This window comes from Ictalurus punctatus, chromosome 26 (genome assembly GCF_001660625.3).
Source record: "Ictalurus punctatus breed USDA103 chromosome 26, Coco_2.0, whole genome shotgun sequence".
Classification (NCBI taxonomy): Eukaryota; Metazoa; Chordata; class Actinopteri; order Siluriformes; family Ictaluridae; genus Ictalurus; species Ictalurus punctatus.
The window spans coordinates 2887438-2897500 of record NC_030441.2 but is presented as its reverse complement, the minus strand read 5'-3'; the positions used below and the strand labels follow the sequence as shown (position 1 = coordinate 2897500).

General features: G+C 42.9%; 1 protein-coding gene across 4 annotated transcripts in view; it reads left to right on the top strand.

The window, feature by feature from the left end:
- The window catches only part of LOC108258873 (receptor tyrosine-protein kinase erbB-4), a 50059-nt gene that overhangs the window by 4255 nt on the left and 35741 nt on the right, over positions 1-10063 (top strand). The window contains exon 2 of one of the 4 annotated variants that reach the window (XM_053676309.1): positions 19-101. The exons of 1 other annotated variant lie outside the window; for it this stretch is intronic. The gene's annotated coding sequence lies outside the window, so the exon portion shown is untranslated. Of the gene's footprint in view, positions 1-18; positions 108-468; positions 1235-10063 lie in introns of those variants that run through there. 2 more of the 4 variants (XM_053676308.1, XM_053676310.1) reach the window with 2 other exon arrangements.

Genomic DNA, 10063 nt, shown 5'->3' with positions numbered 1-10063 from the left:
TGTGTGTGTGTGTTTCAGTGCCTGGAAGGAGTAACAGAAGCCTCATTGCTGTTGTTTCCTTAAATCTGAAGGAACATGAAGCTCCGGGGGAAAAGATGGAGGTGATGGTGTGTGACCTCGTCCTGGCTGTTTGTGGTGGATACACAGACCTCCTTTTAACAATCCTGCCAAATGATGTCTCGTTTAAATCGTTTTTCATCCCCTTTCCACCATCACATTGTTCTCACCTCTTTATATTCTTATTTACATTTTTAAAATTTATTTATAGATAATACATTTTTCTATTCTCCATGCATTTTATAGGAAATACATGCCTTTTAATCTTTCTTTGGCTTTTTTGTTTTCGTGTCGTTTTGCTCATGATCCTTACACGAAGCTGTAAATAATGGAGAATCAGACACAGAGAGAAAGAGAGGGCGAGAGAGAGAGAGAGAGAGAGAGGGAGAGGGAGAGAGAGAGAGAGATCTTCAGGTTCCACTGTGGTAAAGTATGTAAGAGCATGATGGAGGTCCACCGAAAATAGGTGCTATATGATTGAATTTTGAAATTGGTATGTTTGATCACCGTTCTCTTGCATATTACAGCGGGATCAGAAAGCGTCACGCACCCGTAAACCTGCAAGGCCGACTCCAATGTAGACGTTCAGGAAAACACAATTATCATGTTTCATCAGCCATCTGCTTACTGTGTGTGTGTGTCTCGTTTAGATAATTAGGACAAGTCCTCAGGTCTCAGACTGAGATTTTGCACAACTCCATCCAGGAATATGGAGAAGAAGTGAATAGAGCAGCGGGAGAGGCAGTGCCAGAAGTTCTACTCGAGAGATTAGTGGAGCGATTAGTGGAGAGATTACAGGGAGTGTGATTTGTATTGGGCCACAGTTATTGATTACGTTGATGTTTTGCAGCAGTGAGTTATTTCAGGTCATTGTCACAGCCTGATTGGACCTGGTTTTGATATTGTTCTAGTCATAATACTGCTGACCAGTGTAGTTTTCTAAACAGGTTATTAAGGTGTGGTAGCGGATTGGAGTTAATTGACTCTCCAGTGATCTGCTTCAATAGTGAATCATTGTGTGATGTCCTTATACCTGTTGATGTGTGTGTGTGTGGTTCATGCTGTGCAGTGTCAGTGTGTCTCACCCTGTGCTGTCCATTACAGCAGAAATCCTCTACATCTAATCAAACTGGACAGCCTGCTGTGAGGTTTCATTCATCAGCGCAAGACTAGACAGGTTTGATAAATGACCCAGACTCTGGCCTGTCCTCTCCTTTTCACTGTCCTTCTCTGTCTCTCTCAAACACACACACACACACACACACACACACACACACACACACACACACACTTTCTCAGGTTCTTTAAGTAAGAAAACCTCTTGGGTCCAGCTTAAATGAAGTACTGTGCTTTCAGGATAGAACATTTTTAGCACCTCCCTCTTTTAAACAGCACCAAGAAACATCACCATCAGAAACTTGTGGATTTTTCCGTCACACGAATGGAGATTGGGGGGGGTGTGTGTGTGTGTGTGTGTATACACCATCAGCCATAACATTATAACCACTGACAGGTGAAGTGATTAACATTGATTATCTTGTTACAGTGGTAACTGCACAAGTACGGGTGGGATATATCTGGCAGCAAGTAAGTCGTCAGTTTTCAAAGTAAGTCATGGAAAAATGGGCAAGCTCAAGGATCTGTTACTGTGACGAGGGCCAAATTGTAATGGTGAAATGACCAGGTGAGAGCATATCCAAAACGGCACGTCTTGTGGGGTGTTCCCAGTATACAGTGGTCAGTACCTACCAAAAGTGGTCTAAGGAAGGACAAGCGGTGACCCGGTGACAAGGTCATGGGCTAGCCTGGCTGGTCTGATCTCGCAGAAGAGCTACTGTAGCACAAATAGCTGAAAATGTTATGACAGAAATGTGTCAGGACACACAGTGCATCGCAGCTTGCTGTGCATGGTGCTGCGTAGCCACAGACCAGTCACAGTGCTCATGCTGATCCCATACACCACAGAATGCTCCTACAATGGGCACGTGAGCATTAACACTGGAGCATGGTGCAATGGAAGAAGGTGGCCTGGTCTGATCTGATGAATCATGTTTTCTTTTACTTCTTGTGGCAGGCCGGGTGCATGCTTGTCGCTTACCTGGGTTAGAGATGGCACCATGATGCATGGGAAGAAGGTAAGCTGCCGGAGACAGTGTGATGCTCTGGGCAATGTCCTGCTGGGAAACCTTGGGTCTTGGCATTCATGTGGATGTTACTTTGGCACGTACCACCTACCTAAACATTGTTGTAGACCAAGTACACCCCTTCATGGCAACGGTATTTCCAAGAGCACTGGCCTCTTTCAGCAGGATAATGTGCACTGATGCACTTCAAAAATGGTTCAGGAATGGATTGAGGTACATGAAGAAGAGTTCAAGGTGTTGATTTGTCGTCCAAGTTCCCCAGATCTCAATCTGATCGAGCGTCTGTGGGATGTGCCAGACAAACGAGTCCGATCCATGGAGGCCTCATCTCGCAACTTACAGGACTTAAAGGATCTGCTGCTAATGTCTTGGTGCCAGATACCACAGCACACCTTCAGAGGTCTTGTGGAGTCTCGACGGGTCAGAGCTGTTTTGGCGGCACAAGGGGGACCTACACAATATTAGGCAAGTGGTTTTAATGTTATGGCTGATTGAAGTGCGAGAGAGAAGAAAAACTGTTGGTTTGAAACGTACAGCATGGCTCAATGAATCAAGCTTATGATTTTGCTGTGGTATAAGAAGAATAAAACACATGGTGTTGTAGGAAAATGATTAACTTCGGGCCGGTGTCAGTAACTCCGCTTCATCACACCACCCTGTGACTGACTGTTTTCCTTTAAGAGCGTGACGCAGAGAGTTTCATTTCTTACCAAACACCACCATGATGAGCGAGCATGCCTTTTAAAAAAAAATTGTTTATTTTTAACACCCAGTTGTCGTTCATGGTGTAGTGCGGTTTAGCTTTCATGGACTGCTGACCATGAATCATAGCACCGCTGCAAATTTATTCATTTAGTGGCCACAGAACCTTCCTATATTCGTATTCTAAAGATGAAATGAGCCCAGACCATGATTCATATGCTCACCTTGCAGCTGAGTTTAACATACAGTCTTGCAGGACTACATGTACATCCACAACAGTCTTGGCACGGGCCGGATCATATTTGTATTGAATGAAACAGTATGTTTTATGGTGTGAGACAGCGAAACCAGGGGATCAAGACGAGGGAAGAGCTTCTGTGCTTAATTGAATGACCCGGTATTGATTGGGCAACGGAGCGGGATCTTGAACGTGAGACGCAATTACCAGCTCCTGCCATTGTGTCCTATTAGTATACAGTTTAAAGAGCTGCTAAGGTGTTTAGCTTTACCGTCTCTGCATTCCAATATCCCAGTGTTTTTTAATGCACCATTGTTAACTTGCCCTTGCCATTTTCCTCTTGATAGAATGCGTCACCTGCGTGCAAATTGGTTCAGTTGCCATTTGTTAGATAAGAGATGTTGTAAACACGACAGAATGGTAAACCAGGGGACAGGAAATTTATTTCACTCTGGATATTTAAATGATCAGTGCCATTTGAAATGAATGTAAAGTCAAGGGTTTTGGTTAAGAAATAGTCTACACTAGTGTAGAACTAATTTAAAGTGGAATCCATTGAGAAGCATAGCCTTTGAGGGGTCATTACATTGTAAATGGTACCCCACTCTTATCATATATCATATGTGTGTGTGTATATGAAAATATACACACACACACACACACACACACACACACACACACACACACAATTTTAATACAAATGCATTCTGTAAGAGGAAAGCTAGAAATAAAAGTTCCATGGTTCCAGTACACAGCCAAAAGGATTAATTTTACCAATGAAGAAGTTGAATAATCTGTGTGTTTACATTAAAGCAAGCAATAAAAATCTCACCATTTGTTGTGGGATTAAGAGATGAACAAGCTGCCATGTTCTGGTATTCTGGCTGGGTATAACGTTACACTTTAAGCTCATTATTCAGACTGAACAGTGTGAGTTTTCCATCACCGCTTTTAAAGCGTTTGGGAGTTTTTGGCCACACCAACCACGCGCTTTAATTAAAGGGGATTATTTTAATTAGAAAGCGCTGCGGGTCTCCTTATGAGGTCCGTTCTGTTTCACTGTGTGAGCCGTACCCAAATTTCTTTCCCTCCAGAGTGCTCCAAATACCGAACCAAAATGTTCTAATCTCTTTTCCTTCCATGAAACTCATCTGTGGAGTTGTGAGGTTTTTTTTTCTTAATTAAAGGATCAGCAGAACTTATTTGTCTGGACAGAAATATTAAACCCCAGATGTCTGGCTCAGAGTAAATGTTATTAGGCCAGCACAAGCGTCCTAATTATTTTTAGATGTGATTTTGGAGAACGAGTAAACAAAACAAAAAAACAAACAAAAAAAAACGTTCACGAATGTGTTATGTCTTAAAGCTACACACAGTGAGCGTGTTACAGCGATCAACGTTTGCGCATGGATGCTTTCCTGTTATGTAACACAATACCATAATAATTTAGGAGGTTCAAAGTGCTTGGTGTAACCCGGTGTATGCCTTACTGGGCTATAAATGAGGAAAGCACCAAAGCTCTTATATTCCTCTTCTTAGCAGTTCAATTGAAATCTTTATATTTCCTTATTTACCGAAAACAATGTACTTGCAACAGACTGCATTCTTTGACATTCTCATTTACTTGAATGTATTTGACGGGATTAGTATCACTACTAACTGACTGTAGGACTGTTGCTATTTTATCTACCCACTGCTCATTCATCATCATTTCTTTCACCAGCCCAAAATGCAGCACATTGGCATTCTGAATCATGACCAGGTCATTAAGAGATGGCACCAGGTTTTAACCGTTACCCCACAATGCTAATTTAAGTGACTGAGTCTAGACAGCAGGCTCCTAAAGTACTCGCAGGATCCACACAGCATTTCTACTTACCCCTGGCATTGATCCTCTTGTTCCTAATGACCATCACAGTACGGTGTACCAAGTGGAGAAGAAAGTAATCGCAGGCGCCAAATTTTCAAAGAGTCCCAGAGTGAGCGCCAGCTCTATTAGAGGGGTTACAGTGTAATAGACATGAACCCAGGCAGTCTCATTATTTCCTCGATCATCTCACCATCTCTCCTGGAGCACTGGCGCTGAATGCTGGCAGCCAGATTTGCTGAAAAAACCACATCATTTAGATTGTAGTCAGTCAATAAAATATATGGTATCTCACAAAAGTAGTACGCCCCTCACATTTTTGTAAATATTTGATTATATCTTTTAATGTGACAACACTGAAGAAATGATACTTTGCTACAATGTAAAGCAGTGAGTGTACAGCTTGTGTAACAGTGTAAATTTGCTGTCCCCTCAAAAGAACTCAACACACAGCCATTGATGTCTAAACCGCTGGCAACAAAAGTGAGTACACGCCTAAGTGAAAATGTCCAAATTGGGCCCAAAGTGTCAATATTTTGTGTGGCCACCATTATTTTCCCGCACCGCCTTAACCCTCTTGGGCACGGAGTTCACCGGAGCTTCACAGGTTGCCACTGGAGTCCTCTTCCACTCCTCCATGACGACATCACGGAGCTGGTGGATGTTAGAGACCTTGTGCTGCTCCACCTTCCGTTTGAGGATGTCCCACAGATGCTCAATAGGGTTTAGTCCATCACCTTCACCCTCAGCTTCTTTAGCAAGGCAGTGGTCGTCTTGGAGGTGTGTTTGGGGTCGTTATCATGCTGGAATACTGCCCTGCGGCCCAGTCTCTGAAGGGAGGGGATCATTCTCTGCTTCAGTATGTCACAGTACATGTTGGCATTCATGTTTCCCTCAATGAACTGTAGCTCCCCAGTGCCGGCAGGACTCATGCAGCCTTGCTAAAGCAGCTGAGGGTGAAGGTGATGGACTGGCCAAGCATGTCTCCAGACCTAAACCCTATTGCGCATCTGTGGGGCATCCTCAAACGGAAGGTGGAGGAGCACAAGCTCTCTAACATCCACCAGCTCCGTGATGTCGTCATGGAGGAGTGGAAGAGGACTCCAATGGCAACCTGTGAAGCTCTGGTGAACTCCATGCCCAAGAGGGTTAAGGCAGTGCTAGAAAATAATGGTGGCTACACAAAATATTGACACTTTGGGCCCAATTTGGACATTTTCACTTAGGGGTGTACTCACTTTTTGTTGCCAGCGGTTTAGACATTAATGGCTGTGTGTTGAGTTATTTTGATGGGACAGCAAATTTACACTTTTACACAAGCTGTACACTCACTACTTTACATTGTAGCAAAGTGTCATTTCTTCAGTGTTGTCACATTAAAAGATATATAATCAAATATTTACAAAAATGTGAGGGGTGTACTCACTTTTGTGAGATACTGTGTGTGTGTGTGTGTGTGTGTGTATTTATTTTTATATATATATATATAAAATAAATTATTTTGAATAAAGAAACCTCACTACACGTTTTATAGAGAAGAATATCTCCATGATTTGCGTATTTATTGGTCACAGTATTTATTTACTCTCTTAAATATGCTGGGAAATGGGCCCTGTTATGCACACTTATTTAAAGAAATGTCTGGGTGTTTGATTTCGCTCTCGCTGAATTCTGCCCTGCAGCCGTCTTTGTTTCCCGATTTTTCCACCGTGCTGATCCCTGCCATGACTAAAGCCTTTGAGCCGTACACGTGCGCTTTATCACATTTCATTCCCTTTACTAAAAAGCAACACCTTTAGGTTGTTTGAACTGTTTGAACAGGAGGACTGTTTACCCTGATCTTTTCACTTCGCTTTTTCTCGGCAGCATTTCCAGTTCTCTTTTTGTCCTTACTCTTTAAATGTGTCTCTCTTTATCTCGTTCATTTTTTACAATTTTTTTTGTCCTCACCTCCTCTTAACTCACTTTGGGGTGGGGGTGTGTGTGTGTGTGTGTCCCCGCCCGCCCGCCCGCCCGCCCCTTTTGTTGTTTCTCTGCTCTGTCAAACCAGTGATGGATGCACCATTTTCCTTTACGAGTGAAAGAATTTGGGCCAACAAGAGAGCTTCAAACTCAGCAGCTGCTTAAATATGCAGGTGTTTTGGTCAACCAGTCAGAGAAGTGAGTGATTGAAAAGGAGTGGGGGGGAAAAACCTGTGTTTTGACATCAGCTTTGAAGATAAACGAGAGAGAGAGAGAGAGAGAGAGAGAGAGAGAGAGAGAGACTATCCCGCCGGCTGCGGTGTTGTCAGTGGTGAATGACTCATTCACAGGGCTTTGTATGGAAGGGAATGCGGCACATAATCTAAATCTAGAAACCCCCCTGACTCTCTCATCAGTGTAGTGTTAGTAGTGCACAAGGCTAATTTAAGGGTGAAGATGCTATCTTTAAATTGCTCTTGTCTGTGCTGCTGAATGGAGCTCAGGTGCTGAAGATTGATGACTGAGATCTTCACCTTCAGCTGTGAAACTTATTCATCCAAGAACACTAAAAAACCGTGAGTGAATTTCTGTGAGTCAGGCTATTGAATTTCGGGTTGCTCTGCCTCCACAGTGTAGGTCAAATCAAACAGACCCGAAGCTGTGGAATATTTTACTGGGCGAAAGCGATCTTTTAGTTCCTGGCTGAACGTCCGAATTCAAATACGAAGAACAGGTTTGGAGTTACCAATCTCATGCTTGCGTTCACGACCGTCATTGTATTGGATTTATTTAGAAATAAACATCGTGAGAACATCTTTTGAGGAGTTTTTTCCACCACGTGTGAGTTTTGACTGGAAAAAGAGAAGGAAGTATTTTTGTAATTAGCAGATAAGGCTAGAGAGAGGGAATGAGAATCTGAGAGCAAATGCGAAAGGAAACAAGGCAGGACACAAGTAAGCAAGAATGAAGGCATTACATTTCATACACTGTTTAATTTGTGTCACGGTGGGATGAGAGGTCGGTTTAGCTCTACAGGCGGTGGAGGATCCTCTGACTTCTCAACTCTCCTCCATTAGCCGCTAGTGAAAAGCAGAGCTGTAATTTACTTGCCGAGTGTCGGAACTCCTCCAGCGTCAGCCTTCGAGCACAAGACAATCCACACTCGCTCTTAACACTCACGCCACCTAAGCAGTGCAATCAGCAGTGGTTCTTTCAGGCAGGTAAGTGCTGAAGCTGTTCTATAGAAGTGGACGAGAATGTGCACAGTTCTCCGAGAGATGACTGAGAGAGTTTGATGGACGAGTGTGTCTTTGCAATGTCCATATGATCATCATAAAAAAGACTCCATGCGTTCTACATACAACTCGAGCGGTCAGTTGGTGTAGGGGGTGTGGCCGTCATTAGTAGCACACATGACCAAGATATTGTCCAAACATCCATCCATTTTCTGTACCGCTTATCCTACACAGGGTTGCAGGGGAGCCTGGAGCCTGTCCCAGGGAACTCGGGGCACAAGGACCATCACACACATTCACACTCTACGGACTATTTGGAAATGCCAGTCAGCCTACAACGCATGTCCTTGGACTGGGGGAGGAAGCCAGAGTACCCGGAGGAAACCCCTGAAGCATGGGGAGAGCACTCAAACTGCACGCACATGGGGAATAGTCCAGGTGGTCTGGATTCATTGTGAGGTTTTAAGGTTTCCAAGTTTTGCCACACAGATTCAATTTGAAAATAGATTGGTGCCTTGTACCTGAACAAATCACTCTGATTAGTCAGTGGTTGTCCAGAGCTACAGATATGCACTGTAAAAAAAACAAAATGCCACCAAATTTTTTTAAATAGAATCTTGAGCAAGTCTGTGGTTAGTAACTGTGTTCTTGCCACTTTTTACTTGTTGATATCTTGCTAAATGTATAGACAGAATCCAGCTGGGAAAAGCGAGATAAGTGTGGAAAGGAAGCATGTGTTTGATGAACCACTTGAAAAAAACAACTAATTTTCTGATTCTGAGGCTCATCAGCATAACCTTGGCTAACTTTGTAATTCAGAATTACTGAAGCTCCATTTCACGACTGCCTTTTTTAATGCACCCTGCATTTCAAATAAAATATGTTTGTTTATTTTTTTTTTTTTGTTACTGCAGTGCAGGATTCAGTGATACATTATTCAGAAACTACACAATGCCTTTGGACATAGATGTTTGTAGATTTCATACAGAGTGTTTAGGATCAGCTCTCACTCACTGCTAGATTGAGGGGTTGCTGTGGGGAAGAAAAGAAGATTATTCTGTGTGTGTGTGTGTGTGTGTGTGTGTGTGTGTGTGTGTGTGTGAGGTTTTGTTGGAAACTGACACTAATTTATCTGCCTGTGTTTGGCAGAGGTGAATATGAATCATTACTCTCACTTCAGCAGCCAAGATCCAGCGATCAGGCTTTTGTGGTGTTCCAGTTCTTCCTTTATAGCGTATTTTACTTAACTGCTATGCAACTACTGGGTTTTTTGAGATTAAACCTGAACTTGGTGTTGTTTAAGTTTTTAACAGACATCCACTGGGCGAATAAATCCTCATTAGTAAATCATTACAAACAATCCAGAATGAAACAGCTGGGTGCTTATTAAAATACCACTGAGTTCCAGCCACCTCGTTTAATAATTCAGGATTTTCAGCACACCAGGCGTAATGAATGAGAGGTCTTTAGGTCTTGTTAAGAATAATTAGCTTTGTGTGTCTGTAGTGACGGCTTTTTATGAAGAACTACAGACGATTTCACGGCCCGGTCCCAGGCCCTATCGTTTACAGATTAGTTTTTATAGCACATCACATGCTTAGACAGCTATACAAATCACTCACTGCAATGTACCAGACTCAACAGAGGTAGCAAAATCATACATTTAGCACAGTCGGCAAAGTGAAAAGCTCCAGTGTGCTGCCCGGTCCCATGAATCAGTTGCTTGGAAACCTCATTGACTAGGCTAAAAAGCTAGTTAGTAACAAGCACTTAGCTAGTAGTTAGCTAGTTAAGTCTGTTAATGTCTACTAAGGGAAAGGTACATGTATCTGACCATATAGCTTATTGTGTCCGTGTC